The 24,961-nt window shown below is 37.2% G+C and overlaps 1 protein-coding gene across 1 annotated transcript in view; it reads right to left on the reverse strand.

Moving 5' to 3' along the window:
- The window catches only part of dchs1b (dachsous cadherin-related 1b), an 86,885-nt gene that overhangs the window by 24,391 nt on the left and 37,533 nt on the right, over positions 1 to 24,961 (reverse strand). The window lies entirely within an intron of this gene.

Raw genomic sequence — 24,961 nt, forward strand, 5'->3', positions numbered from 1 at the left:
AACTTTCTTTAGGAGTTATGCTGCTGATTTTCTTGCTGTCAGTTGTCTGACAAGTCTTTTTCCCGATAAAGACATTATCTCCACAGGATATGTTGACTAAAAACTATCAGTATTCATCTTCAAAAGGAAGACCTGGTAGTTAAAACCATTTCCTCACAGGATGACGGTCGAGGTTTCAAATCCGGTCTGCATGGAGTGTTTGCATGTTATCTAAATGGTTATAGGAGTATACTCTGGATAATCCAATGCAATGTTGTTAATAATTATAATAACCATTTTTATAGTGTTTTGATAGTTGCTTGTTGTCTGCATCTCTGCATTGGCTATGTGAGGTACTGGTCACGTGTCCAAGAAATGCTACTGGTTGAGTGTTAGAGATAGAGAAACTAGCTCTGAAGATAGATGTCTTCAGATCCAGTTCTCCATACTTAGGTGAATACCGGGAGAGATTAAGGGCTGTTTATGTGGCCCAGTGTTGTGACGGCAGCTAGAGTCTATGTCTGATTTCCCAACATTTCCTCTGAGTTCCCAGGGATCTCACAGCAGAGTACAGCTGCAGGATATTAAGAAATTACGTGATGGTATTATTATTTTTAATCTTGATTATGTGAGTTCAGTCCACATTCTTCTAACTCCTCATTTTTACATCCGTCATTACAAATGCTTCCAACAGTAACTGATCTTTAGCTTCTTGTAAGCTCAAACTGTGTCAGATGTGAGTTTCTATTAAATGCCACTACATTATTGGCATGCAAAGTGTGATAAGTAAATAAAAACTGATCAATGTTAAATAACTTCAGCAAGCAACATTGGTCTTTCTGAATTTGGAGAGAAACTCATGAAAATGTTGCCCACATATTATTTAGCAAATTATTGGACCCTTTTTTATTTTTACCGCTGAATGACTTCCTGGACTGAAACAGTTTTCAATCAATTTTCTATTTAACTTGTCATTTAAATTATTTTCATTTCCATTTGTTGTACATTTCTATTAAAAATGAGCCTTCTTAGACCTGATTTGATCCATTTGTTATTGTTCACTTCAAATCATTCTTTCTACTTGGTAAACTTAAAAGCTTCCCTTGTGTATACACAGAAGTCCTGACAAATCTAGGAAAAACACTCAGAAATTCCATAACAATGATTTCTTTGGAACACACAAAAGGGGAAATGTGTTTCAGCAAGGGTCTGGCTTTTTAATGTAGTTTTGTGGTGTTTTTGGTGCTCGTTTGTTGAGATGTTGAAATCTTGAAGCAAAGCCAAGAGCCGCAAGCTCAGATAACATCAATCCTTCACTGTCACTGTCATAGCTGTCAACAGCTGGGAATTATGTCTGTTAAACCTGCAGTTTCAATTTTATCTAGTTTTTTTCTCTCTTTTTTTTCCCCCTTTCCGGAAGTCTGTTTCATGCACATTATGCCTTTGATGAACATTTAATTGAAGTTGTAGTCTAGGAAATGCATTTGATTTACCAGTATAAAATGATCCCTTTTCATTATGTATTTTTACTTTCAACAACATCTGACTGAATTAAAGTCTCCAATAAATATTGTTGATGTTCCTTTACTAAACCCCTAATTTGCCCCCCTTTCAGACACATAATTTCACTGGCCACTTTCTGAGAAACACTATTCAGTTGTATATTATAACATTTGACAAATCAGCCAACGACATGGTAACAACTCAATCCCTGCAGGAATCTTTAGGAGAAGATGACTCTCTAAAGTGTTAATGAAGCATTAGAATGAGGAGATGAACATACATCATTGACTCTAGGCCACAAATAGTTACAGCAGTTCTGCAGGTAAATGAGGCTCCAATCTGATACTAGCAAAATAGATGGAAAAGAACCAGGTGTTGATTTAATTTTTGATTTACAAGCATAAGCATTGTTTTTAAACCTATAAATATAGAAATAAAAAAAATAGTTTATTTTATTGAAGGACTGAGTTCTGGATTTGAATCCACCCTGGCTCTGAGCCCAACAGAGAAACACATAAACATCCGATGGGATATTTCCTTTTGTTCCACCGACACGTCTTCACCATTATGCACACCCATTGGCTGGAGACAGGCAGAGACCCAGAAAGAGTTGTTCACAAACAAGTTAAATCAGGACTGTTAGGACAATCTCTTAGGGAGTTGAGTCGCTCTAGCCAAAGCTAGACAATTTGGTTTTTCTGAATCAACTTTCTTTATTGATCTGAACTGGATGTTTGGGGCTTAGAGATCATTAGTGGAACTTCCTTTAAAGTACAGTGTTGAGACTAACACTATCTTCTGCGATCCTGACTTTTGTCTAAGTGTTCGTCGTTTCCTCCTAGCTGTCTGTGATGGATTAGCCACCTGTGGTGATGGAGTATTGCATGACTTTAGATTACCCACACACCACCCACATATGATCAGGATCCTTTTCACTTAATCTAATTAAAAGGATTTTAACACCCACAACAGTCCACCTGGTCATGAAGTGACTTCATTGTCACCTCTGACTTTAAAGGAGATTCCAACTAAACATAGCAAAAACACCACCTTGTTTATATATATAAAAAAAATTGAAAAAGCTTGAAAGTAATTCTGTAGACTGAGACATCCGTGGGAAAGGACTTGCAACACTGCTGGAGTAAAACTAGGACACTAATTCTCCATACATTAAACTTTAATGTTACAGATTCTTCATGTTAAAAAAAAATCCAAAAGAAACATAAAGTTGGACAAGAAATTTAGCCTTCAAGCCATCAGAGTTATGACAAAAGATGTAATTATTTCAGTGCAGTTTCTTAGTATACTGCACACAGAGCAGTGGTTAGGCTGATTGAAGACTTTGGCAGTCTAAGCAAAACTTTTAAGCATCGAATCCATGACCATATTGACAAAGTACAACATTTATAAATCAGTACCAGATGAAAACCAGGAACAGGAGCATGCAGAAATTATTCCTGTTATCAGCATTGCACCAGCATTGCAAGACTCATTCTGAACTGCACAAGCCAACAGGAACATTTAATTTGGTACCAAAATCTGCTTACACTTAACTTTGTCTCTGTATTTTCAGCTCAAATGTAAATTTCAAAAGGCAAAAGAAGGTAATCTAGAAAGAGCTCAGGCTTAACAAGTCTTCATAAATCTGGTGTGTTAGACTCAGAGGAGCCTGCACCCTGATCACATGACAACTCTTCCAGACTTCAGAGTGCAAAATCATTCCTCACCAAACCGAGATCCTAGAAAGGTAAGCAGACAAGCACAGAGCAAAGCAAGCTCAGACTTAAGCTCATTCCTTTCAACATGTAAATCTCATTGGGTTTTTAGCATGGTATACAGTTAGCTCATGCTTTTCTCTGTTGCTTGGAGAAACTGCCATTAAAATGAGCCATGCTTAAGCAAGTTCTTAGATCTCGCTTTAGAGAGAAATATCAAAACTATTAATGTCATCTATCTACACTTCAGCTTAAATAAGAGAAAATTTCTCAAAGGTTTTGGTGACATAGTCCAAAAACGTCAACCTCCATTTTGTTGACCTTGGACCATTATGCACAAAGTATGCAGCATAATTGATGTTGCTGCAATCATATAAGGCCCTTCGTGGTCATTGGGAAACTCCACCACTGTACTTTCTCTGTGGTCTTGTGATTGCCCATTAAATTGTTGTTTTTTAAGTTTAATAACTAATGAAGCTGAAAATAACAATTGGTGACTAAAATCATCAGACTTTTAGCTTGGTGAATGGCTAGTCAGAAACTCAAAATCAGCTAGTTCACCATTTTGTCCTGCCAACAGTTTTCCATAAAAAAAATAGTCAAATCATATATTTTTAAATACTGCATAATTTCTCAAATCTCACAAGAGACATAACATAATTCTGCCATTATTTCAACAAAGAAATTTTCTTCTTTGTTATGTTTGTACTTATTATGTTTTACCCATTCAACAAATTTATTCCTGAAGTAATTTTCTATTGCGGCTCTTTTTCAACTTCTCCATTCTTATCTTCACCAGATGTTGGAGCCGGTGCAGATAAGTCTTGCTGTGCTCTGCTGTTTGTCTGTGAAATACTGTTTTTTGTCAAAGTAAATTCATCCACAGCATCTCGGACACAGCTGCAGCTGTCCTGCAACTCAAAGCTTACATAACTTTGTGTGAAAACAACAGCAGAACGTGGGTCTTTTGGATATGTCTTTTTTTGACCTGGATGATATAGAGAAGTATTGTAATAACTGTCTTTTGACTGTCTTTTGACTTATACTAGGATGTAAACTGGAATTTTAATGGTAATGATTACTAAAATATGTTCAGTTTCTGTTTGTCAATCACATTATCCATATCTGCCATAATGAAATCACTTCTTAGCTGCAAATAAGCATTGATAATTATTGCCAAATAACACCTAAAAAATTACTTGAGTGTAGGTGCTCTAATATGTAATCTTTAAATAAAAGAAAAAAAAGAGAAATTACACAAACGGCAAATTAAAATAAATAGGTTACCAAACAGGAAAACACAATCTGTGATTGGATGTTTCATATAATCTAAGCATTAATTCATAATCATCTTTAAGAGATTACTGGCTTTAAATCAGCTTTGTCCACTGGTGTTATACAGGGATTTTCTTTAACCTGCTCATGTTATTTTATACAAGAATTTAAGATATTGACCACTGTAAATATCTGAAAAAAGAGAGAAAAAATGTGCAATTCAAATAATAATAACACAATTGCAAAAACAAATAATTTTGGTGGAATTTTGATGATTATTAATCAGGTGCAGAGCACACAAAACTGACATGCATTGGTCAAGGCAAGTGTCAACATGATTTATGAAATGAAAGGAGGAAAACAGCATGCATGAGTTATCACACCAGATAAACACACCAGAGCAATTCTTCTCTGGTATTGCTAAGTGTTTGGACAACTGAAAGCATGCAGCATCAGAAGGGTGGTCGGAATTTGGAGTAATAGTCTTACTAGACATGATTGGATCTCAGCTTGATAAATTTGAAAGTCTAATGACTTAGAATATGATCAGAAATGTCTGATTAGGCTGAAACATCTGTATTTATTTATCTTGTTTTTTTCAGTTTTAAATAGCTGTGATCATACAGCAGTTTGAAAATGGAATCCATGTATGCTGAACAAATAGACACCACTTATTCACAACAAAAGGAATGAAGAGTGTGGGTGGGTTGATCAGCAAAACAAGACATTTTCAAGTGGATAAAGTTAAAGCACTCATTTACCTTTTTTTCCCACTCATGTTTCCCTCACACATTCCTTTGCTCTCCAGTGAGCAGCATTCCTAATAGCATTCCGACAACTCCAGATTAATTTCTGTTTCTCTCTTGCCAATGAATTCAGGCACTTCGGGTACAGTTAAGATATATGACATGGAAGGAGGGACTGGAGGAGAAGGTGGGAGATGGAAAGAGCAATAGGGAGAATAGTTTGGCAGAGGAGCAAAAGGCCAGGGATAATGATAACACGAGACCTTGAGATGGGAACTAGAAGGACCAAAGCCTCATCTCCCAACCCGCTCAATCTCCATTCCTCTGCTGAACTCCCCTTTTCTGTCTAAAGACTCTTGCCCATTTTCTGTCCTCTCTCGCGCTCGTTCTTTCAGCACCCTATTACAGCAAGTGCTTGTTGTCTTTCATGTGGAGTTCACGGCTGGAAATAATTAGGCCCATCAAGCCTCGCAAAGAGAGAGAGAGGGAGGTGAAACAGACCACGCAAGAGAGATGGATTTCTATATTTGGAAGAAAGAATGGTTAAAATTATCAATGAACATAATAAGGGATGATGGTTGCCAAAAACTCCCTAATGCTTGTAGTTTATTGCAAGCAAAAACAGAAATATATGTAGTTGAAAAGTAAATAGCTCTTTTTAAGGCAGAGTAACATGGGTATGATTAAAAGTTATCTTTGGGCAGCATCTTACACTAAAGAAACTGAAAAAAGAAATGGAGCAATACATTCAGTTCATAGAAAGAAACAATGCGGGATATTGCATTAGAGAGATGGGACATTTTGGCAGTATAGTGTGAACATTTTTTATTTTCTAATATCTTGCAGCCCTATTAGAATTTGCTATACAGTATCTCATTTAATTCACATTTGCGTTCCACGCCATCATCCAATGCTTCAAAGTACAGCAGTCAGCATTATCAGTTCATTATCTGTAGTGTTAGTCATTCTGATAGAATAATTTATTTTAAAAAAATCCTTTAATTTCTTTTTAATTATGTTATATTAAAGTATTCCTGCTTCAGCTTGTAAACAGAAGCGTGCTTTCAGACACCACCCTGCAACTTGTCCGGTTTGGCAAGCCCCACTTGGCTCGGTTTTACAGAAATAGGGACATGCACCACCAATTAAATATAGTCTTTAGATAGCTTCACCATAATAAGACTAATTGGTGCTACTCTCTTAGTTTCCACAAAGGGCTGTCTTGTTTTTTTTTTTGCTTTTGTTTTTTTGGCAAGTGGTTCGATTCCAGAATATTCATGTGTATTTGCTGTGCGTGAGAGAGACGTATTGCCGTTTTTAGCCAGCTAGAGAAAATTTCAGTCACTCTGTGGTATATCATGAAAATTACATAACATTTTTGGCATAATATAGCAGAATGTCTCAGCAATTCTTGAGAACTTTTAAAAGCCTTGACAGTATGTAGCAAAAACCCATCACTTGGTCTAAAACCATCAATCGTCACTTTGATTGGCAGCTTTGAGCTCAACTGACTACCAATCATTCTGAAGTTATGCTTTTTTTTACTCTGCTGCTCTATGTTTAACCGTTCAGACAGACAAGCAGATTTAAATTATAATGGTGAAGCCTAAAATCCCACAAAAATGTAAGCAGGACAACCGTCCCAGCTGAAGTTTGTTACCAGTAACGCCAGAGCTCACCAAAAATGTGTCTCCCTCAGAATGAGTAAGTCTTTTGAAATAATAAATGTGAAGTTGGAGGAAGATTAAAGCAGGATGTTGTATGAATGAATGCTGAGGTAAAGCCTAGTGATATCCTTTTGCATATCTCTGCAGAGTTGTAGGATTTCAAGCTGCAAGCCCTTCAACTATTTAAAAGAAACTTTTCGTGAATCAACTTGGTCCTGATTAGAGGTAAGGTCAGTCAGTTTTTTCCTGATGTACTGCGAAATATTAATAGCCATCTAAACCCCGCCTTTCTGTCTGTGGCCAAGGGGGAACTCTGACTGGTGCGACAGCTGCCTGTAACAGATCTGGGCATGTGTGAAAATACCAGGGAATTTTATTGTGGCAATCTACTAACACAGATGCTAATAGGGAATTTCAAATTAGGTGCTAACAATAAGGGGGAAATGTACACATTTACCACCTAGAGAGACTATGCCATAATTGTTAAATGGTCCTGTGTGTGCTCACAGCAGACGTAATATGGTCCACAATTGTTGAGACTCTTTAAGGACCTAATTAGGGAAAAGAACATTACACTCTTGCAAATAATCCTTGATCAACAGTGGGTAGATTCAGCTGAGGGGTTGATTAAAATTACTCGTATTGATTAATTCTCTTTTAAAAATATCAGACTATCTCAAAAAGTAAATCAAATCCTAAAATAAGAAAGAAAATTGAAATTCATGACGGTTAAGCTTTCAGCCATCATATTTCCTTGATGCAGAGAAGTCACTACTGTACTGTAGAGTAAGCAACAATTATCACTCATTGTGTTGCAGTTTTAAATTTCCTTCAGAATGAGAAGAAAATAGCAATTAGGAAGAATGAGAGCACACAGATGGAGTGGAGTTCAACCTCAGACTGAGGTCTGCTGTCTGAGACTGTCTAAGCTGGCGGCTTTTTGGATGAATGAGGGCATGTATGATGAAAAGTGAGAGGTGCACTGTTGCCTCAGGGAAACCGCCCTGTGTCATTTTAATTCCTCTAACTCATCAGGAAAAGCAGAAAGATTACAGATGTGTTTAAGTAGATACATCTATGTTTTAGCAAACATGTGCAATGGAGATAGACATTTTTGGGGGCATTTCTGTGGTTTGTGTAATAAAAGTTTGACAAAGAGATAAAAAGAGAGAGGAATCTGCTTTGTTGCTTCTATGAATCAAAAACCAGAGGAATGCTATTTTTAAAAAAAGTTTTGAAGCTTTCAGACCACAGCAGTAATATTTCTATGAAAAATGGATTTGTTGCTGGTTAAAAAACACTAACATGCAGAAAACAGAAAAGCAAAATATCTCATGTAGGGCAATAAATAGTCTAAAATAAATTACTTATCTTCTTCATACATCTTTTGTCAAGTACAAATATGAATACATCTGTAAACTATTTACCAACCAACATCAAAATATTTAATGTCAATGCTGGATTATGTTAAAATTCTACATAAATAGAATAAAGTAATGACTAAATTCAGATAAGATTCAGAGGTAAAAAACAAACAAACAAAAAAAACATTCATTATGTAGTATGTATGCAAATTGGCAACTGTTTTACAAGATTTAGAAAGTGTTTCATGTTTTTATATGAAGAAACAGAAGGGAGTTCTGATTGCTGGTATTGACTGATCCATGTCTCACAGCCAAAACCTGAGAGAGGATGAGATCAATGCAAATGATTTGAATTATCTACCTTGATGACAGCTTCTCTGGGGATCATAGCTCCCTTGGAGATTTAAACTGGTCTCAAGCAGATTCTGTCATCAGCAATTCTCTGCTGAATGTGCATCTTTTGTCAGTATGCTAAATGGCAACCTGCATGCTGAGCTCCACGCTTTTGCTTTGGGCTTTCAGTTCTGCACTTCTTTATTGTCACAGTTCTTCATTATGTAAGTTTTGGGCTTCAAATAATCAACAATTCTCATATTACTATGTCTGCCTGTTTTCTGCATTTGGATTATTTGCCGCAACATATCATATGAAAGATTTTGGGTACTTGCAGATATATTTATTCTCTGGACAATAATCTAGCTATTGCATTAAAACATTTATAGGTAATGAACACACATGAAACACAAAGGACAAGAAAATAATCCTTTTAGGAACAGGGAGCAGAGAGTACAGTTCAGTGATAAACCATCAGTCGAGAACTTGGGAGAGCAGCTGACAGGTGAGTTCCATTGCTTGAGGCCACTTCAGAAATGAACAGAGAGGAGTACATTGCTGTCCATCACTGACCAGGTGCACAAGCATCTTGGTCAACAAGGGAAACAAAGATGGAGCCTTTTGACCAGAGGCTAAACTTTTCCTTATAAAACATATTCTTTAATTTCTCTTAAAATGTGTTTTGAGCATTTTAAGTAAGCACAATGCCAGAGAAAAAAACACCATATTTTTCCAATGTTCTCCACAAGAAGCCATGAATAAGACATGTAAAAAAGGCAGACCCACAGAGATAAACTCCAAAAAATGTTTTGTCATTACCACAAACATTCCTTGTTTCTTACTCCTGCAGAGCTGTCATCTGTTGCCAGATGGCAGTCTTTAACTCAAAGACTTATTACATCATTCACCTATTACCATCTGTACCCAGTGGCAACAAAAACAATAAATCTAGCAAACTTGAGTTAAGGGATTCTATACTGACATGTTCCCATTTCAAATTGAATCACAGGGACCAAACTACATCTGATTGAAACCAAGTGTGTGAGTACAGATGGGGACAAAAGCTTCTAGGCCAGCAGACTTTCTGTAAAATATTGATATATTTTGTGCTGCTCAAACTATAAACAAAGACATGGCCATGGAGGAGGCTCATAGTATCAAGTGTGTTTATTGAGGACAGACTAAATTTGCCCCATCCAAACAAGAATGATTATGGAACACAGATCAGATTCCAATTTGACAATATTCGCTTTAGAGAGAATGTAATTGAAAAGGGTGCATGGGAGCACGTACAAGTCATGTGTGTGTGAAAGGTAAAATTAATGCGAGTCGTAAAGGGTCAAAGGGGAGCTCCGTTTCCAGCTGTGCTTTTCTTTTGCTCAACAGATGAGCCGCCATGTGTGTTTTGTGTGTGGGTGGTTAGCAAGTCACCCGTGATGGGGTCTGAATGCAATGGAGACACCTGTTATTCTTGTGCAAGTGGGGAATAGTTATAGTACAAATAATATGAATTTATTTGTATTTGCAGCAGAACACTGTAACTATAAAAGAGATTTGTCATTTGAAACAATATGCTAATTTATATCTTGTCATTTTTTTGTTAAGAGTAGCATACATCACATAACAGATCCCAACAGATGTGTATTTTCTCTCCAAAAAAGCCCCTATTTGTGTTTTCCATGTAGCTTCTTCCCTTTGTTCATTGTAAAATCTTCCATCCATTACCTCAGGGAGGTCATAAAAAGCTTAGCATCTGGTATTCCTTAATTTTACCACAAACTGTGAAAATCATCTGTTTAGCTTTGCATATGTCCACCTCACAAAAAAAGTAAGAAAAAATTGTGTTTGGACAATTCTTATGTATTTTTTAGCAGTGCTTCTTAATCAATCCAGTTTATACAGTGCTGTGTTTGTAAAAAAAAAACACAAAAAAAAGCTAAAGCTAAAAATTTTATTCTATTATAAACCAATTTTTTCTCCATAAACAGCTAATAAACTGATCTAATAGGCTTGTTAATTACAAATGTTTGGGAGTTCATCAATGGTAAGAAACACAAACATAAGGAAATATGGTTGCTTCCCTTTCGACACAGTATTTTCAATCTTTATGTATGAGGTCACAGATAAAAATCTGTTGTAGTGACAGCAGTCATGTGTTCCATAAGGTTCCAACGATAAGCAGTGAAGACCAGCAACTGATAATAGTGGATGTTTGACTACCAATTGAAGTAACTTGATTGAGCAGATGGGGTGACAGTCCTCTACGATAACTGGATTAGTCCCTCACTGAACTGAGACTGAACCACATCAAGAGTCAGACGCGGGTCATAGGTTGTGGATGTGGAGGCAGAGGTTTTTGCCTTAGTGCTCATTAGCAGCACTGTTTATGACAAGTCATGACTGAACATGGGGAATAAATTTAATTCTTAGATGGTTAAACTATTTTAGACCAAATTCAAACCCTCTGTGTCTTAAAAGTTGTGCCACAGCACATGACGTGTCAGTGCCTTAAAAGCCTTCACAGCGATAAACAAATAAAATACACACGCACACACACAAGTGCTAAGGGCTAACTTCAAATCAACTCTTCGACATCTTAATGAGTTTCATTGATTAATTTGATTCTTCTAAAGGTTCCAGAGAAAAGTCATTATAAGTCAAAACCGCATGTTCAGTGAAATCAATGCTGTCCTTCATGGCAAAACAACTAAAAGACTATATTTTTAAAATGCTAATTCATGTTGGCTTGTTCAGTATCAACAGAATGAAAGTTTATGCTTTTTGTTAACATCTTTCATCATAAAGAAATCATTTAGACCAAGAGATCTCAGAGAAAACATCAGGACTTTGACAATGTGTTACGTTTTTGACAAATGTGCGGACAAAGTTCATTTTAGGGGTCAAATTAACACTATGGTGGTGGCAGCATCAGACTGTCGGGTTACTTTTCTTTGGCATGGAGCTGGTAAGAGTTCCTGGATCTATGTGCAGGGCAGCATTGGAAGAAAACAGGTTTGAGGCTGGAAATGACGTGAGCCTGGGGCTGAGGTTCGCTTTCAAGCAGGAAGACAACTGGTTTTGATCAAAGCATATTTTTGCCTTAGAAGGCCTCAGGCAAAGCCCAGACTTAAATCATATTGTAAATTTCTGGCAAGATCTTCCACTTTATAATTATGCACTACTTTATGTTGGTCTGTCACATAAAATTTCAATATCACAGCTGCACATTTAAGTCTGTAGCTGTGTTGTGACAAAATGCTAAAAATGCTCAACGATTACAAATACTGCATATTACATAAGGCAGTGAATAGTATAAATAGTGGAATAAATGGCTTTAGACAGTCTGCTGTTAGACAGCTTGAGGGGGTTAAAAACAGGTTTATCCTTTTTAAATTAATTTCCCAACTCTGCACATGTGAATTTATCATGAGGAAGTGCAGAGTAAGGCAGTCCTAATTCCTAGAACACCTGTTAAATCACACTTTGTGCAGCACCAAATCCAGGTTGTCTGAATTTTGACCATACTTAGAAGTGGAGTCAAGTTATTTTGTGGATAAACTGTTATGTCGAAAGCTGCTTAAATTGTCTTTCTTCTTTGATTTTTTTTCTCTACTTGCTCTCCACATTTTTCATCTTTTCTCATCTATTTCTAATGAGAGAATTACAGTCAACTGCTCTTCTGAGTGGGTGACTGTTATTTATCTGTCACTGGTATTTCTGACGTAATGAAAGAGTCACTTCTGGCAGTGATTTCAGTTGAACAGCAGGAGGTCTAGCAGATTAAAGCAAACTCTGGAGGCTACATCAGAGCTAACAGAGACTTCGTAAACCCAATTGATGACGTAGATAGTCCACTGAAGACACACAGAGGCTCAAGAGCATACATAAGCACACTCTTCCACTACTATTATGACCCCATCCTCCACAAGGAGCACAGCCAACTGGAATTTCCAAGAAAAACAGGTTGGATATGCATGATGCAGCGCTGGGGTCAAAGACCCAGCCAACTCCTGTGGGGAGCAAATCAGGCACGGATAAAGAAAAGAGGGAGAGAGGGGTGTGTGTGCTTGAGGAAGAGACAGGGGGTTAGAAAAGCGGGTGAAGTGGGTTAGCACGTAGATGCAATTGAAACCAGATATTTAAACGCAATGAATAAAAGCAGATATCCTTTTCCCCCCCTCATTAACTAACTAAATCTGTCCAAACCTTGGCTTTGTTGGATCAGTTTGAATGACCAAAATAGTTTATTTTTCTTAAATACCAGCATAGAAAATCTTTTTAAACTGTGTTCAAAGCTTTATTTAAATATACATGTTTTGATATATTGTAATATTTGAAATAATTTTTCTCCAACTTCTATGAAGAGGGTCAAATGTCTTGAACATCCTTCCATGTTTTTTTGCACAAAAGCTTCATGGATTTTTGGCCCATTCCTCCTGACAGAATGGGTGTAAATGAGTCAGGCTTTAAGGTTGTTTTACTCTCACACCCATTTTCAACTCTGCCTCCACATTTCTTATGGATTTTAAATCAAGGCTTTGTGTAGAGTACTACACAAATGTTGACTTGTCCTTAAGGAACTTAAAAACTAAATTAGTGGTATGTTTACGTGTACTGTCCATATGAAAGACCAATTTGGGAACAAGCTTAATTTCCAGGATATGTTGAGATGCTGTCTCAATGTTTCCACTTAATTAAATTTCCTGAGGTTTCAATCTATGTAGTAAATTGAACAGGCCCCATGTTAATCGACATACTCACAGTTTGGATGATGTTCTTGAGTTTGCAAGCTTAATTGTTTTCCTCCAAATGGTGATGATGGTTATCATGGTGAAACATTAAAATTTTTGTTTTATCAAACCACAGAACATGTATTAAAAATTAAGCTCTTTTTCCCTGTGTTACTACTGAACTGTAATTGGTCTTTTATGTTATTTTTGGAGCAATGGCTTCTTCGCTGTGGCCTCAAAGGTATTTGAGAGGCCTTTCAGCCCATGTCAGTACACGGCTTGTTTCATTGTGGACGGTGACACTCTTACACTCTTCAGCCAGCATCTTCCCTTGATCGTTTGCAAACGTGAACATTTTGGCACCAAAGCCCATTCATATTATGCTCAGTGGACATTCCCATTCACTTGTGAATAAGACATTTGGAGGTACATAAGTCTCTTCCTTATATCTTTGCTTATCTCACAAGTGTGCCTCATTTTGACTAATTAGGCAATGGCATCGCCTAATTAAATAAAGCCCTTGTAATCCGATTGCATATAAATTAAATGAAAATTAATTTGAAAAAATAGCTCATATGTTTTTTTACATAACTGACCCACCATTGCTGTCTCAGACTGCAAAAAACGAAGGCGGTGGAAAGAGAAGGCGAGACTTACAGGGATGAAAGAGAGATTACACAAATGTTCATTATTCAGGTGCCAAGGAAATAGAAATAACTTTGGTAATCTTAACTGACCTAAAACAGAAAATTATTTACTGATTTAGAGTCAGATTTTAAAAATGTTTTTTTTTAACTATACATAAACTGTGTATTTGTTATTAATAAGGTCTCATTCCAAATAAAAACAAATTCAACAGAAAGGCTGAAGGACATTAACTATGTCTATGTTCTGCAATAAAACTATAAAAGCGCTCTGTGGGTTTTCAAAGGAATGCCGAGAGCTTAGACAGTTATTTTATCTGAATGCTGAGAAAATGAAAATCTTAATTGCTGGAACGAAGGCAGAGATAAGTTGGAATGTAGATAAACTTAAAGCCGAGCTGCCTCCCTGGCTTCAAACAAAGAAATAATGAGATTCAACGAAATGATTAATTGCTAGGCCCTCCTCACTCCATCTTTTCCTTTGCTTGTATCTAAATGCCTACATTTACTGTGCTGAATTAGTTACAGCCTCTGATGTCATCATGACAAAAAACAAAAAGGTAGACAAAAGAAAAACACTGATTACCTCATCGCTCCCAAGAACAAAAAACAAGCTCTTTACATTCCACAGTTCATGTAAAAAGGATCAGAACTCCCTATTTTCACTATGAAAGAATAAAAAACAGCAGCGGAATAATTCCATGATAGACACAAAAACACATGAGAACAGGTGTCACATACTGAACAGGACTTTACTGATTTTGTTTACCTTTCTGTTTTGTTTTAATGTTTGCAATTTGTCCTTTTTTTAATAGTTCCTTCACACCAAGCTTCATTTGACCAAAATCTGTTTCTTCTACCGTTGTATGCTGACATTAATTATGAGGAGTCCGACACAGGACTTTGGAGATGAGCAGTTGCAATGCGCCACATAAATCATAACTGACCCACCATTGCTGTCTCAGACTGCAAAAAAAACGAAGGCGGTGGAAAGAGAAGGCGAGACTTACAGGGATGAAAGAGAGATTACACAAATGTTCATGATAGAGAGAGACGAGGTGATGACATGAAGTGAAAGTGTGAGTGTGAACAATAAGCATGCATGAGGAGAGGTGAACAGGAAGGACACATGGGAGCTGAACTAATGTGGTGTTGTTGAGAAATGGAACAGAAGGTAAAGAAAGCCAAACGAAAAGGGACGACGAAACACTATGTTTGTTTGAAATATCCATAAAAGACGTTTGAAATGTATTTAAAATATTTGGTATTTTGATAAAGAAACAGCCAGGTGAAGGGGTTGAGAAGCTTTACTGAGACTTAGATGGGAGATTAGCCCAAAGACACAGGGTAAAGAGACCTCCAGCACAGTAAGCCAAAGGGTTCATTGTGGGAGGGACTGTGTGAGATGCACTAAGCCACAGAATAATGAGAAATGATCTGGTCACAGCTACCACGTGGCTGGTCACACCAAGCCTATCTTGGAGTAAGATGAGGGAAGTGGGGGTTTTTAAGCTCTAAGGAATGTTGGGAGATTTGGCTTTAGAAATGGGAGGAAGGTTAGGCAGAAAGTGAGATGAAAGATGTACAAGGCACTAACAACAACACTCTTCAGTGTGGGAGACACTGCCAAAAGCAGAAGCCTCAAAATTACTCTGGATAAATGTGATGTTAAAGAACAACCAGGATCAGCTAGTTGATGTTGGCTGGTTAAAAGTCAACAGCTAGACATTGTCACATTTCTGATTGTGTTTAAAACGTTTGGAATTTATTTTAAAAGACACTCATAACTAAATATTTTCAATCCATTATTGTTGTTGTTGTCAATAATTGCCTTTTTTTAAAACACTTACTTGACCTCCAAGAGGGATCCTCATTATGATATTCTTCTTACCACTAATCCCCCCACCACCACCATCAAAGATCAGATACCAGCATCATTCCTTAGCCAGCAAAGCTTTACCTCTCAAAGGGGGGGTCACATTTAGCACGTCTCAGCACTTGCAAAGAGAATCACAGAGAGGAACTGATACGGCTGCAGAAATATAGTCAGGTGGGAATGGAATAAGATGCAACATCAGACACTGGATAGTGGATAAAAGCAAGAGGTCCCTGTTGTATATAGTGGAGTCATGTTTTATTACCTGGTGTTGACTCAGCACACTGATGCTGGCCCTGTCTCCTTTAAATATGATTGACACTAACAAGGAAGCATGCTACAAGTAAACAAAACATAGTTTTTAGCTATACTCAATTTTTACACTTTTACACAGTTACACACTACTTTGTGTTGGCCAATTACATCAAATCCAAATACAATATTTTAAAGTTTGTGGGTGTAGCATACAAAATGCAAAAAAAAAAAAAAAAAACATTCCTGAGGTGTGAATAATTTTGCAAGGTAAAGCAAGTATATAATGAACAGGGTTTTGTTTTCTAAGTTAAAAGAACTGGTACTCCAGTGGCAAATATTAATCTAAGGTTAATTTTGGCTTCACTGAGCATGCAGAAAAATGTCCTCCAGATGACAAAGGGCTTCCTCCTACAGTTTGAAAGAAGCATGAAAACAGAGCCGTTTCAGTGACGGAAACGACAGTAACTGCTTCATTGATGTAAAAACAACACACGCCTGTAAATTTCACATCCCAAAACCATTGCTCCCTCAGGGGCCTGTCAAAACAATCCTGTCAGACCAAGTTAACCACCAACTTTAAATGTACAATGGCGCCTTACATGGATAGCCTCCCTCTTGTTAAACCATATACACCTCAACAGGGTGTTTCCCTTAAAGGCTTTCTCCTTCTCATTTCTCCATTTCCTTCTCATCTTTAAGATGTCTTGTCGAACTCACTTCCATCATTTAGGTCTTACTCTGTTCTTTTTTTCTGCTGCCTTTTAATTGTCTTATTGACAAGTTGTTTCTACTAGTGTGAGCTCCAAAGACAACGTGTGCAATATTCTTTGCTGAGACCAAAAATTTAAAAGTTCGGGCAACTGGCCGTTAAATAACAATGATTAGCCTTCCAGTACTTTTACTTTATTTTTTACTCTATTTACATTTTTACTGTATTAGTTTTGTTTTGCTAGGATAAAGCAATTTCCTTGCGGGGATGGTGAAAGTATTCTTGTTTCTTGATAAATTGGTAAAGAATTTGCTGCATCATTAGAAACCCACAAATATTTTTTTGCTCAGTGTCAAATTAGGAAAAAAACAAAACAAACAAAGAAAGGTTAAGTGGGGCATCACACACTCAGACGCAGCAAAAATAATTTGCCTTGAGTTATTCACCATCATCACTGTGCCTGACTAAGGTGTCTCCTCTTATTACAGGATGAGACATTTTCTTTTTTAATCAAACCTGAAAGATTGTGTAAGGATTCGACAGCTCTTGTACAGCATAGGGCTATAAGCACAATCTGTGAAACATGACACAAATGAAAGTACACAATTCCAGTGTGCTGGGGGACACACTTTAGCCCAGTGAGTTGAATAAAATAAATCTTTAGAAACACAAAAGTTCACTGATAACAGATATTTCTAAGAGGATCGGGCTCATGGTACCAACAAAATGGATGGATGGATGTATGCCACAAACTGTGAAAAGACACATTATTTTCCAGACTGCTCAGTAACATTTTTCATCAAACATGAGCTAAAATGTGTCTGTTGCATTTTTATTGTTGCTATATGGCAACACAAAACATTCATATTACACAAATTAACCAAGTTAACTGAAATTAATTAATAAAAAAAAAAGATGCTAAGCAAACTCAGTTTAACATAAAAGTTTCTTCAATTCGTACTGGACTTGGATCTTTCATCACTCCTGGAACTGAAAAGGAGAGCTAGATAAGGAAAAGGACTTAGTCAGTGAGGCCTTTTTTTACTTGTACCTGCTTGCATCACATCCTGCAGCACAATTTTCACGGCCTTCATCAGAGTGTGCAGCTGCTGAATGCAAGCTCTCAGCCAGACGTATCAAATGACACTGCATTCAAAGCCTTCAGAGTAATTCAGTCTTACCGGAATCACTTAATATTTGGAGATTAAGCAAAGATAAAAGAAAAACAAAAATGGGGGTTTTGCTAATAATTACCTGGTTGCTTGCATGACAATGAACTTAAAACAATATCATGGAAAAGAAGGAAGTTAATAAGATCATTAAAGTTTTTGAAATAGTGGGAAAGAGAACTATATCATTCATTCAGTAGTCACAGTGAAGCCACTTTGCTTGACCAAAAGCAGAATGTACACTGGAAAAGCAATACTGAGGCGCTTAATGTTTCAAACATAATGAGAAACAGAGCTAGGTATGACTGCTAGGTAATTGGTCTTTCTAAAATGCCCTTAGGTGTGAGTGCATGCGTGTGTATGTGTGTACAGGATTGTTTGTCTTGAGTGTAACCCACATTAGAAAATCTGTCATAAAATAATTAAGTGTTAAAGAAAACCCTTCATTTCAGAAGTGTGTCATAAAAACTTGTGTTTAAAAGTCATAACATTTAATGATTAAAATTTGAAAATTAAAAACATGTCAAAACTATAATATCTTACAGAGTTTAACAACCAATAGAATAAGTGGTTTTGAGTAACTTACACTCATCATATTGATTACCGTCTTTATTTTGCTTTTCCAAGTTAGTGCAGGTACCCAGTAGCAGCTTTACAGTAATGGAAAAAGCATGCTAACCTTGTGCTTTAAGTAAACCTTGTGAGGAGACTGGGTATTTGATGTACAGCCAGTCGAGCAGAGGACTGACAATAGTTTCCCTGCCTAGCCTGAGTTTGGTCAGGATTTTGGTATTATCAAGATCTGGAGTTCTAGCAAGCTGAGAAATAAGGCAGGATCCACAAGCTTGATTTGTTATAGTTTCTATAGGCCTCAGGAAGGCCTCTAGGCGTTCTGAGATCTTCTGAATGGTCCTAAATTAAGTGTATAATTTCCAATAATTAAGCCTACCTTTTATTCGTGTTACCTGTAACTAAAAGATGTGTTACTGGTTACATGAGTGTCTCCAAGTTGCCCTGTGGTGGACTAGCAAACTTTCCAGAACTTCTAACCCAAAGAGAAATATGCACTAGCATCCTGCAGGGACAAGCAAGATGGGATGAGGAACCAGAGCTCTTTCTTATGGCGTGAACACAAATACTGATTTATGTAAAGAAAAACATAAACTTATTCATATTTCACCTTTTACCTAAAAACTTTTTATCTTTGGGGTGTATTTACTGTGTCTGTGACCGGACATTGATACACAAGACTGTGTTAGAACTGAGACAGGAAGTGATGCGATAAACCAGGAAATTTCTACTATTGTTTGGAGTAAAAACGGAAGCTCTGCTCAAGGCGATATGTTCAGGAGCTGGAAGTCTATTTGAAGAAATCACATAAGAACAAACTAACATCACACAAAATGTACAGTAAGAACACACATCAGCACCAATTCAGTTTGGAATTTTTTTTGAAAGAATCTCAGGAATTCAATGTCTTATTTTTCAAATAATGCTAACAGCAAGGTCCCAGATAAATTTGGGTGCATTTCTGTCCCCTGAGCTCCTACTCAAAATGCATTGGTAAACTGTTATTTTCTCATTCACTAGAGTTAAGATTCCTTTAAATTGTTGTTTTGTTTTCCACTACATAAAGATATTGTTTTATCATATGTAGATCTACCAGTTTCAACATAAGGCAAAGGAAAAAAGTTGATTTTTTGTGAAAAAAGTTCTTTCTGACCTAAAACAGACTTTAATCTCTGACACTGGCATGCACAATGAATGCAGAAAAAACATGCACAATTTTTATATGCTGTGAGGACTAAAGTCTCATTTAGTTCTATGAATTAAATGAGACATTTTTGTACTCAAACGATGCACCTGAAGCAAAAACAAAAAGGAAGCGATGCCCAAATCCTTCTACTCCAGGGACAAACCAAATTAAATGTTGAAAATGAGGGTACCAGAGCTAACACTTGATATTTTAAAGCATACCTTTTAATTTGAAATCTAAACTAAAAGTTCTGTAGGCAAATTCAACAACATGTACCTGTTTGTTATAGCTTGACATTTTCTTTTAACGTGTGTCTGCGAAAAGCCACTTTTGTGTGGTATTTGTTGCTGTATCTTGGCCAGTATTCTCTTAAAAAGGAGGTTTTTAATCTCAATGTGTTTTTTCTGTCCTGCAATATAAAGGTTTAATAACTATAACAAAAAAATAAAATAAAATTGATTCCGCCTGTTTCTGGTTGGTATGTCAAAGATGACTTCATGACTTTGCAAATTGGTTTTCTCACAGTCTGAAATAAACTTTAACGGTTCACAGACCCCCCGACTCATTGACAGCTTTCACATAACACTAACACTTATTCTGCTCTGACTCAACAATGCAATGTTTGCTGACATGCATTTTGCACCTCTGCTTTACAGATTTAATTAACCCCGTTTTCTCACCATCACCCCAGGAGACAAAAGCATGTCTCACTGTTCTTGTACATGTTCCTCTCATCTCATGCTGTCATTGACACACATAAAGAGATTTGAGTTAGAAACGGTTTATTTACTGATTTAAAAATCTAAGCTGAGCTTAAAAACCTTATCAATGTCCCAAATTCTCAGACAGCCAGAAGGACAGATTTAAAAAAGAGCAGACATGGATGACACACTTCCCTCAAGCAACCAGTGTTTTGCTGGTCACTTTCTGCTCTGCTTTAACCGATTGTCTATTTTTGTACACTGGAATAAAGCTTATTAAGGGCAACAAGCGTATTCTTGTCAGTCAGACTGTGATGATTAAAATGTACTTTTACCATCCACACCAATAGAATAACTGCGTATCTAAACACCAACATAACCAAGCACCCGGCCTTGTCTAGCAGACCGTATGAGGCGTCAGGGATTAGGCATGAGAAGCAATCTCGACCGACCCTGACCACAGCTTTGTAAAACAATAAAGAAGAAAAGCTTTGCAGACAGAGGCTAACATGAAATAGTCCTTTCATTAGTTCATTAGAGGAGCAGACCCACTGCTGGACACATCTGGATTACTCATACAGCTGTAATCACACAACCAGCCACAAGTGCTAGACCTCTGAAAGGAGCATTGCAGGTTGAAAGGAAGTTACAGGAAAGACTTTGCATGCATGCCTGTAAGCAAATTAGTTTTTTAAGCATAGTATTTTAAGAGTGATTTAAATCTTGTTTATTTATAACATATTTAGTTAACATAAGTTGTTAAATTCAGATGCAATTCTCATTTTTTTCTGTTCCAGTCAGAGAATATACTGCCTTGCAAAAGGGTTACAAGTTGTTTGCATTAGAGAATGAGGCACGAGATCAGAGCCGTAGTAAAATTTTAATTTAATTAAAATCTTTACTCCTATACCTTTGTCTGTGTGTCATCTTAGGTTTCAAAAAGGGGTGCCTTACTTTCTTGACAGAAAACACCTATTCTTATTCCGTGACTCAGGCCTAGAAGACCTAAATTGGATGGTGTGTCTTAAGAGTTAAGGAGGGAGAAAGTCTTTGAAGCAACAGTTATTCTGGATAATGATTTCCAGAGTGGCTAAGTTCAGAGAGACTGGGAATAATCCTGGAGCCTGACTTGCCAAGATTTCATACAAAGTGATGTACAAGAACTATGAGACAGAAACTACAGCTAACAACTAAGACTGGTGCTTTAAAGTACTCTGTCTGGTTTTGGGAGGGTGGTCCTCTAAACAGCCTCTTGTTACTGGCACGTGATCAATAGGCCAGTAAATGTTTTGGCACCAGGGCTACATGAAGCATAAAATATTAAAGCAACAAAGTGAAGCACAACCTTATGGGAGAAAGAAACAACTGTAAAGTGTGTGCATGCATGTGTGCATGTGTGTGTGGGTGGGTGGAGAGAAGAATTGCGTTCAAGGAGCCATGAAACATTATAAAACACACTATGAGCTACTCTACAATCATAGGACGTCTTGCTCATCCCTTGTCTACGGGACAAGGAAAAAACAGAGACCAGACCATATCAGTGTTTCGTCTTCACATGTTTAGTTCTTTAAAAAAGGTAAATGCCATTTTCTTTTCAACATTTCATCAATAACACTTGTCTCTCTTATGGGAATTCATTTATCAAGCTCTCTGTTTTTACAGTGCGTATACATATAAATTGACTCAAGACTACATGTAATTTGTTTATATATAAGCTATTACTGGCTGGACCTTCACCAACTCCTGACATGTGAAGTTATGTAAGCCACTCTTGTTATAACGACTCCACTCACCACAGGCTCTACAGGATCTACCAAACTGCATATAAGTAAAACCCAAACACTTTTGCTCACAGATGAACTGGCTGACTGTCTGATCCATATTTACACTATGTACTTCATGAAACTTCAAATGCAAGCAGCAGAGCAGAGGCAGACCTGGCGTCAGGTTGACACAAGTGTTAAATGACAACATTGGAAGTTGAGCCTGCGCGCAGCTTTTTGACACCGGTAACTTGATAGGCTGCTTTTCTGACAAAGTATACCTTCATTCAGTACGAGCTGGTGAAAGGGAGACGACGTCCTGCATCATGTTAATTGTAAAGAAAAGGTAGCACAAGGAAAAGCCTATGATCAGCAGTCCTATGATCATTTTTTTATTTTCAAAAAAGTTTTTTTTATTTATTTAAACAAGAAAATTCTGACAAAAATGTTTAGTTAGCAGAAAAGAATGAGTGAAAACCCTTTTCTTCCTCACATTCAAATCCACATTCCACATGATCCAATCTATAGACTTTGCAACAAGCCTCTTAACCCTGTGATGACCCTCAGCAGGGCCACAGAAACACAAGCACATGTTCATCCTCTTAAAAAATATGAGGCCATTTAATCAAAATGACAAAAAAGCCAGTATTAGGTGTGAATCAGCTGCACCTTTTCACACTTTTTTTCTCTTTCTGGAAAAAATATCATCAAAGTTCGACCCATTCAAAAAAACCTTTCATAACCTGAAACTGCACACAATTACGGAGATAGGAAGACTTTGCAACTTTCCAAGCTAAAAGAAATGCAGATTATGCAACAAGGACTGTGTTTCTAATAAACACTGCCCTAACCCGCTCTAGAATCTTTCCTTTTGGTACATTTTTATGGTGATAAAAAGTACACTTTTGCCAATGTTTAGATTCTAACCAAAACAATGTTGCTGTTTTTGTGATTAATCACATGCAATTTAAACTAAGATTTTTTTATACTCTGGCAAATAGGGCATGAAGAAGTACAAGGAGTTTGTTTCTGATTGGTCATAGAGGAAGTATCAGTTTTCAAGAAAATAGTGACCAATGAAAAATATCATTTAGTATTGCAACAGTCAATTATTCTTATAATGGTTGGGCAGCTTTTCGCAAGTTTCCACGAGTACATTGAGAATATATCTCTAGTCACCTGCAAGTCTTTGTGGCTGAAAGTCCTCCATGTCACCCTAAACTTTAGTTCCCTTCACAAATTCTTGACCAAATTGAAGTCGGGACTCTGGCTGAGCAACTTCAACACATGATTATTACTTTTAGTCAGACAAAACATATCAGTGAAATAAGAAATTGAATGTAGAACTGCTCACCAAACAAAAGCTTTATTATTTGGTTTGCTAAGTATTTGTGCTACTGAGCAAACCAACTCAGTGGCACAAATACTCTAGAGACAAGACATGAGACAGAGTAAATATTCTCAAATCTGGTCTTTCTTTTCTTTCTGTTCTGTGCAGATTCAAACCAACCTTTGAATTAATTTATCCAACGCTGAGTCACCCACAAAAAGGTCAGTAGTAAACTACATGGCAAATGGCCAATACGGTGTGGCAGTGCTGAGATCATTGTTGATAATTCACTTTTTCCCACCATTCAATAAACGAGCAGGAAGAACGAGCAAAGAAACACGTAGGAGTGTTCGAAGAGTGCAATTCAAATCATGAGGCATGGAAAAATGACACAAATAATGATGTCATTAGCATAATAATAAAATATCAACACTGCAGGATTTGTGCCATTGGGAGATGCAGCACAGTGTTGACCTTCCACCAATAACCAGCAGCACTCAAGCACACATAAAACCATGGCTGAGGAATTAGGTGCAAAGTTTGCTGCTGCCAACTTTACCACCAACCAAATTGTTTAGGAGATGAGGTGAGAAGGGATTGTGTGGGGACTGAGGAAGCAGCATGCCTCATATTATTAGCTGTAACTGATCATTGGAGAAAAACCCAGAAGAGTTTTACTGAAGGCAAAACAGGGAGAGGTGGATTGCATGAAAGTGAGACCAAAGCCTCAGACACCCTGAGGGGAAACGTTACAAAGGTCCTTGTGTGCCCACGTAGACTCCAAGATTTACTGCATACATAAACATACAGCAGGACGTGCTGCATATAATGTTTTCAGTTATGAACTGTACATCTGGCTTAGTGAATGAGTAAAAAAACGACAGAGTGAAGAAGAGCAAAAATAGGAAAAAGAACAGACCTCCGATATGGAGACTGAGAGCATGGACTATATAAAAGCTGCTCACGGTAAATCACAGTAATAGTTCTCTTTGAAAACTCCCATAAGAGTGGACCAGCTGAGGGACGCTGCTGGCCAATTTAATGGTGTAGATTAAATCTCTATAGTTGGACTATAAATGAGCGTCTCTGTTTCCATAGGTCTTCTATAGTCTGCATCTCGCATTACCTCCATCCTGACTCTGTGGTCTGCTCACTAACCCAGCCTGACTCTCAACTCCTAAACCTGTCTGGTTTCTCCTCAAGGTGTCAATAACCACGGAGCGGCGGTTCCCAAACTAGAGAGAAGAGACCAACAGGGTGGCAAGAGAAAACTCTTAAGATAAATAAGTTTGTTTTGGGGATTTTGTGCATTTTAGAGAAAGTAAAAATTACATTTATAAAAAAGAAAGAAAAGTTAAGGAATTACTGAAAAGCAGCACTGTTAGGGTTAATCCATTAAGCAGATATTCAAGCTTTTAGTGTTTTAACTGTAGCTACAACTTATTC

This window comes from Poeciliopsis prolifica, unplaced genomic scaffold (genome assembly GCF_027474105.1).
Source record: "Poeciliopsis prolifica strain line A6 unplaced genomic scaffold, Auburn_PproV2 SCAFFOLD033, whole genome shotgun sequence".
In the NCBI taxonomy this organism is placed as follows: domain Eukaryota; kingdom Metazoa; phylum Chordata; class Actinopteri; order Cyprinodontiformes; family Poeciliidae; genus Poeciliopsis; species Poeciliopsis prolifica.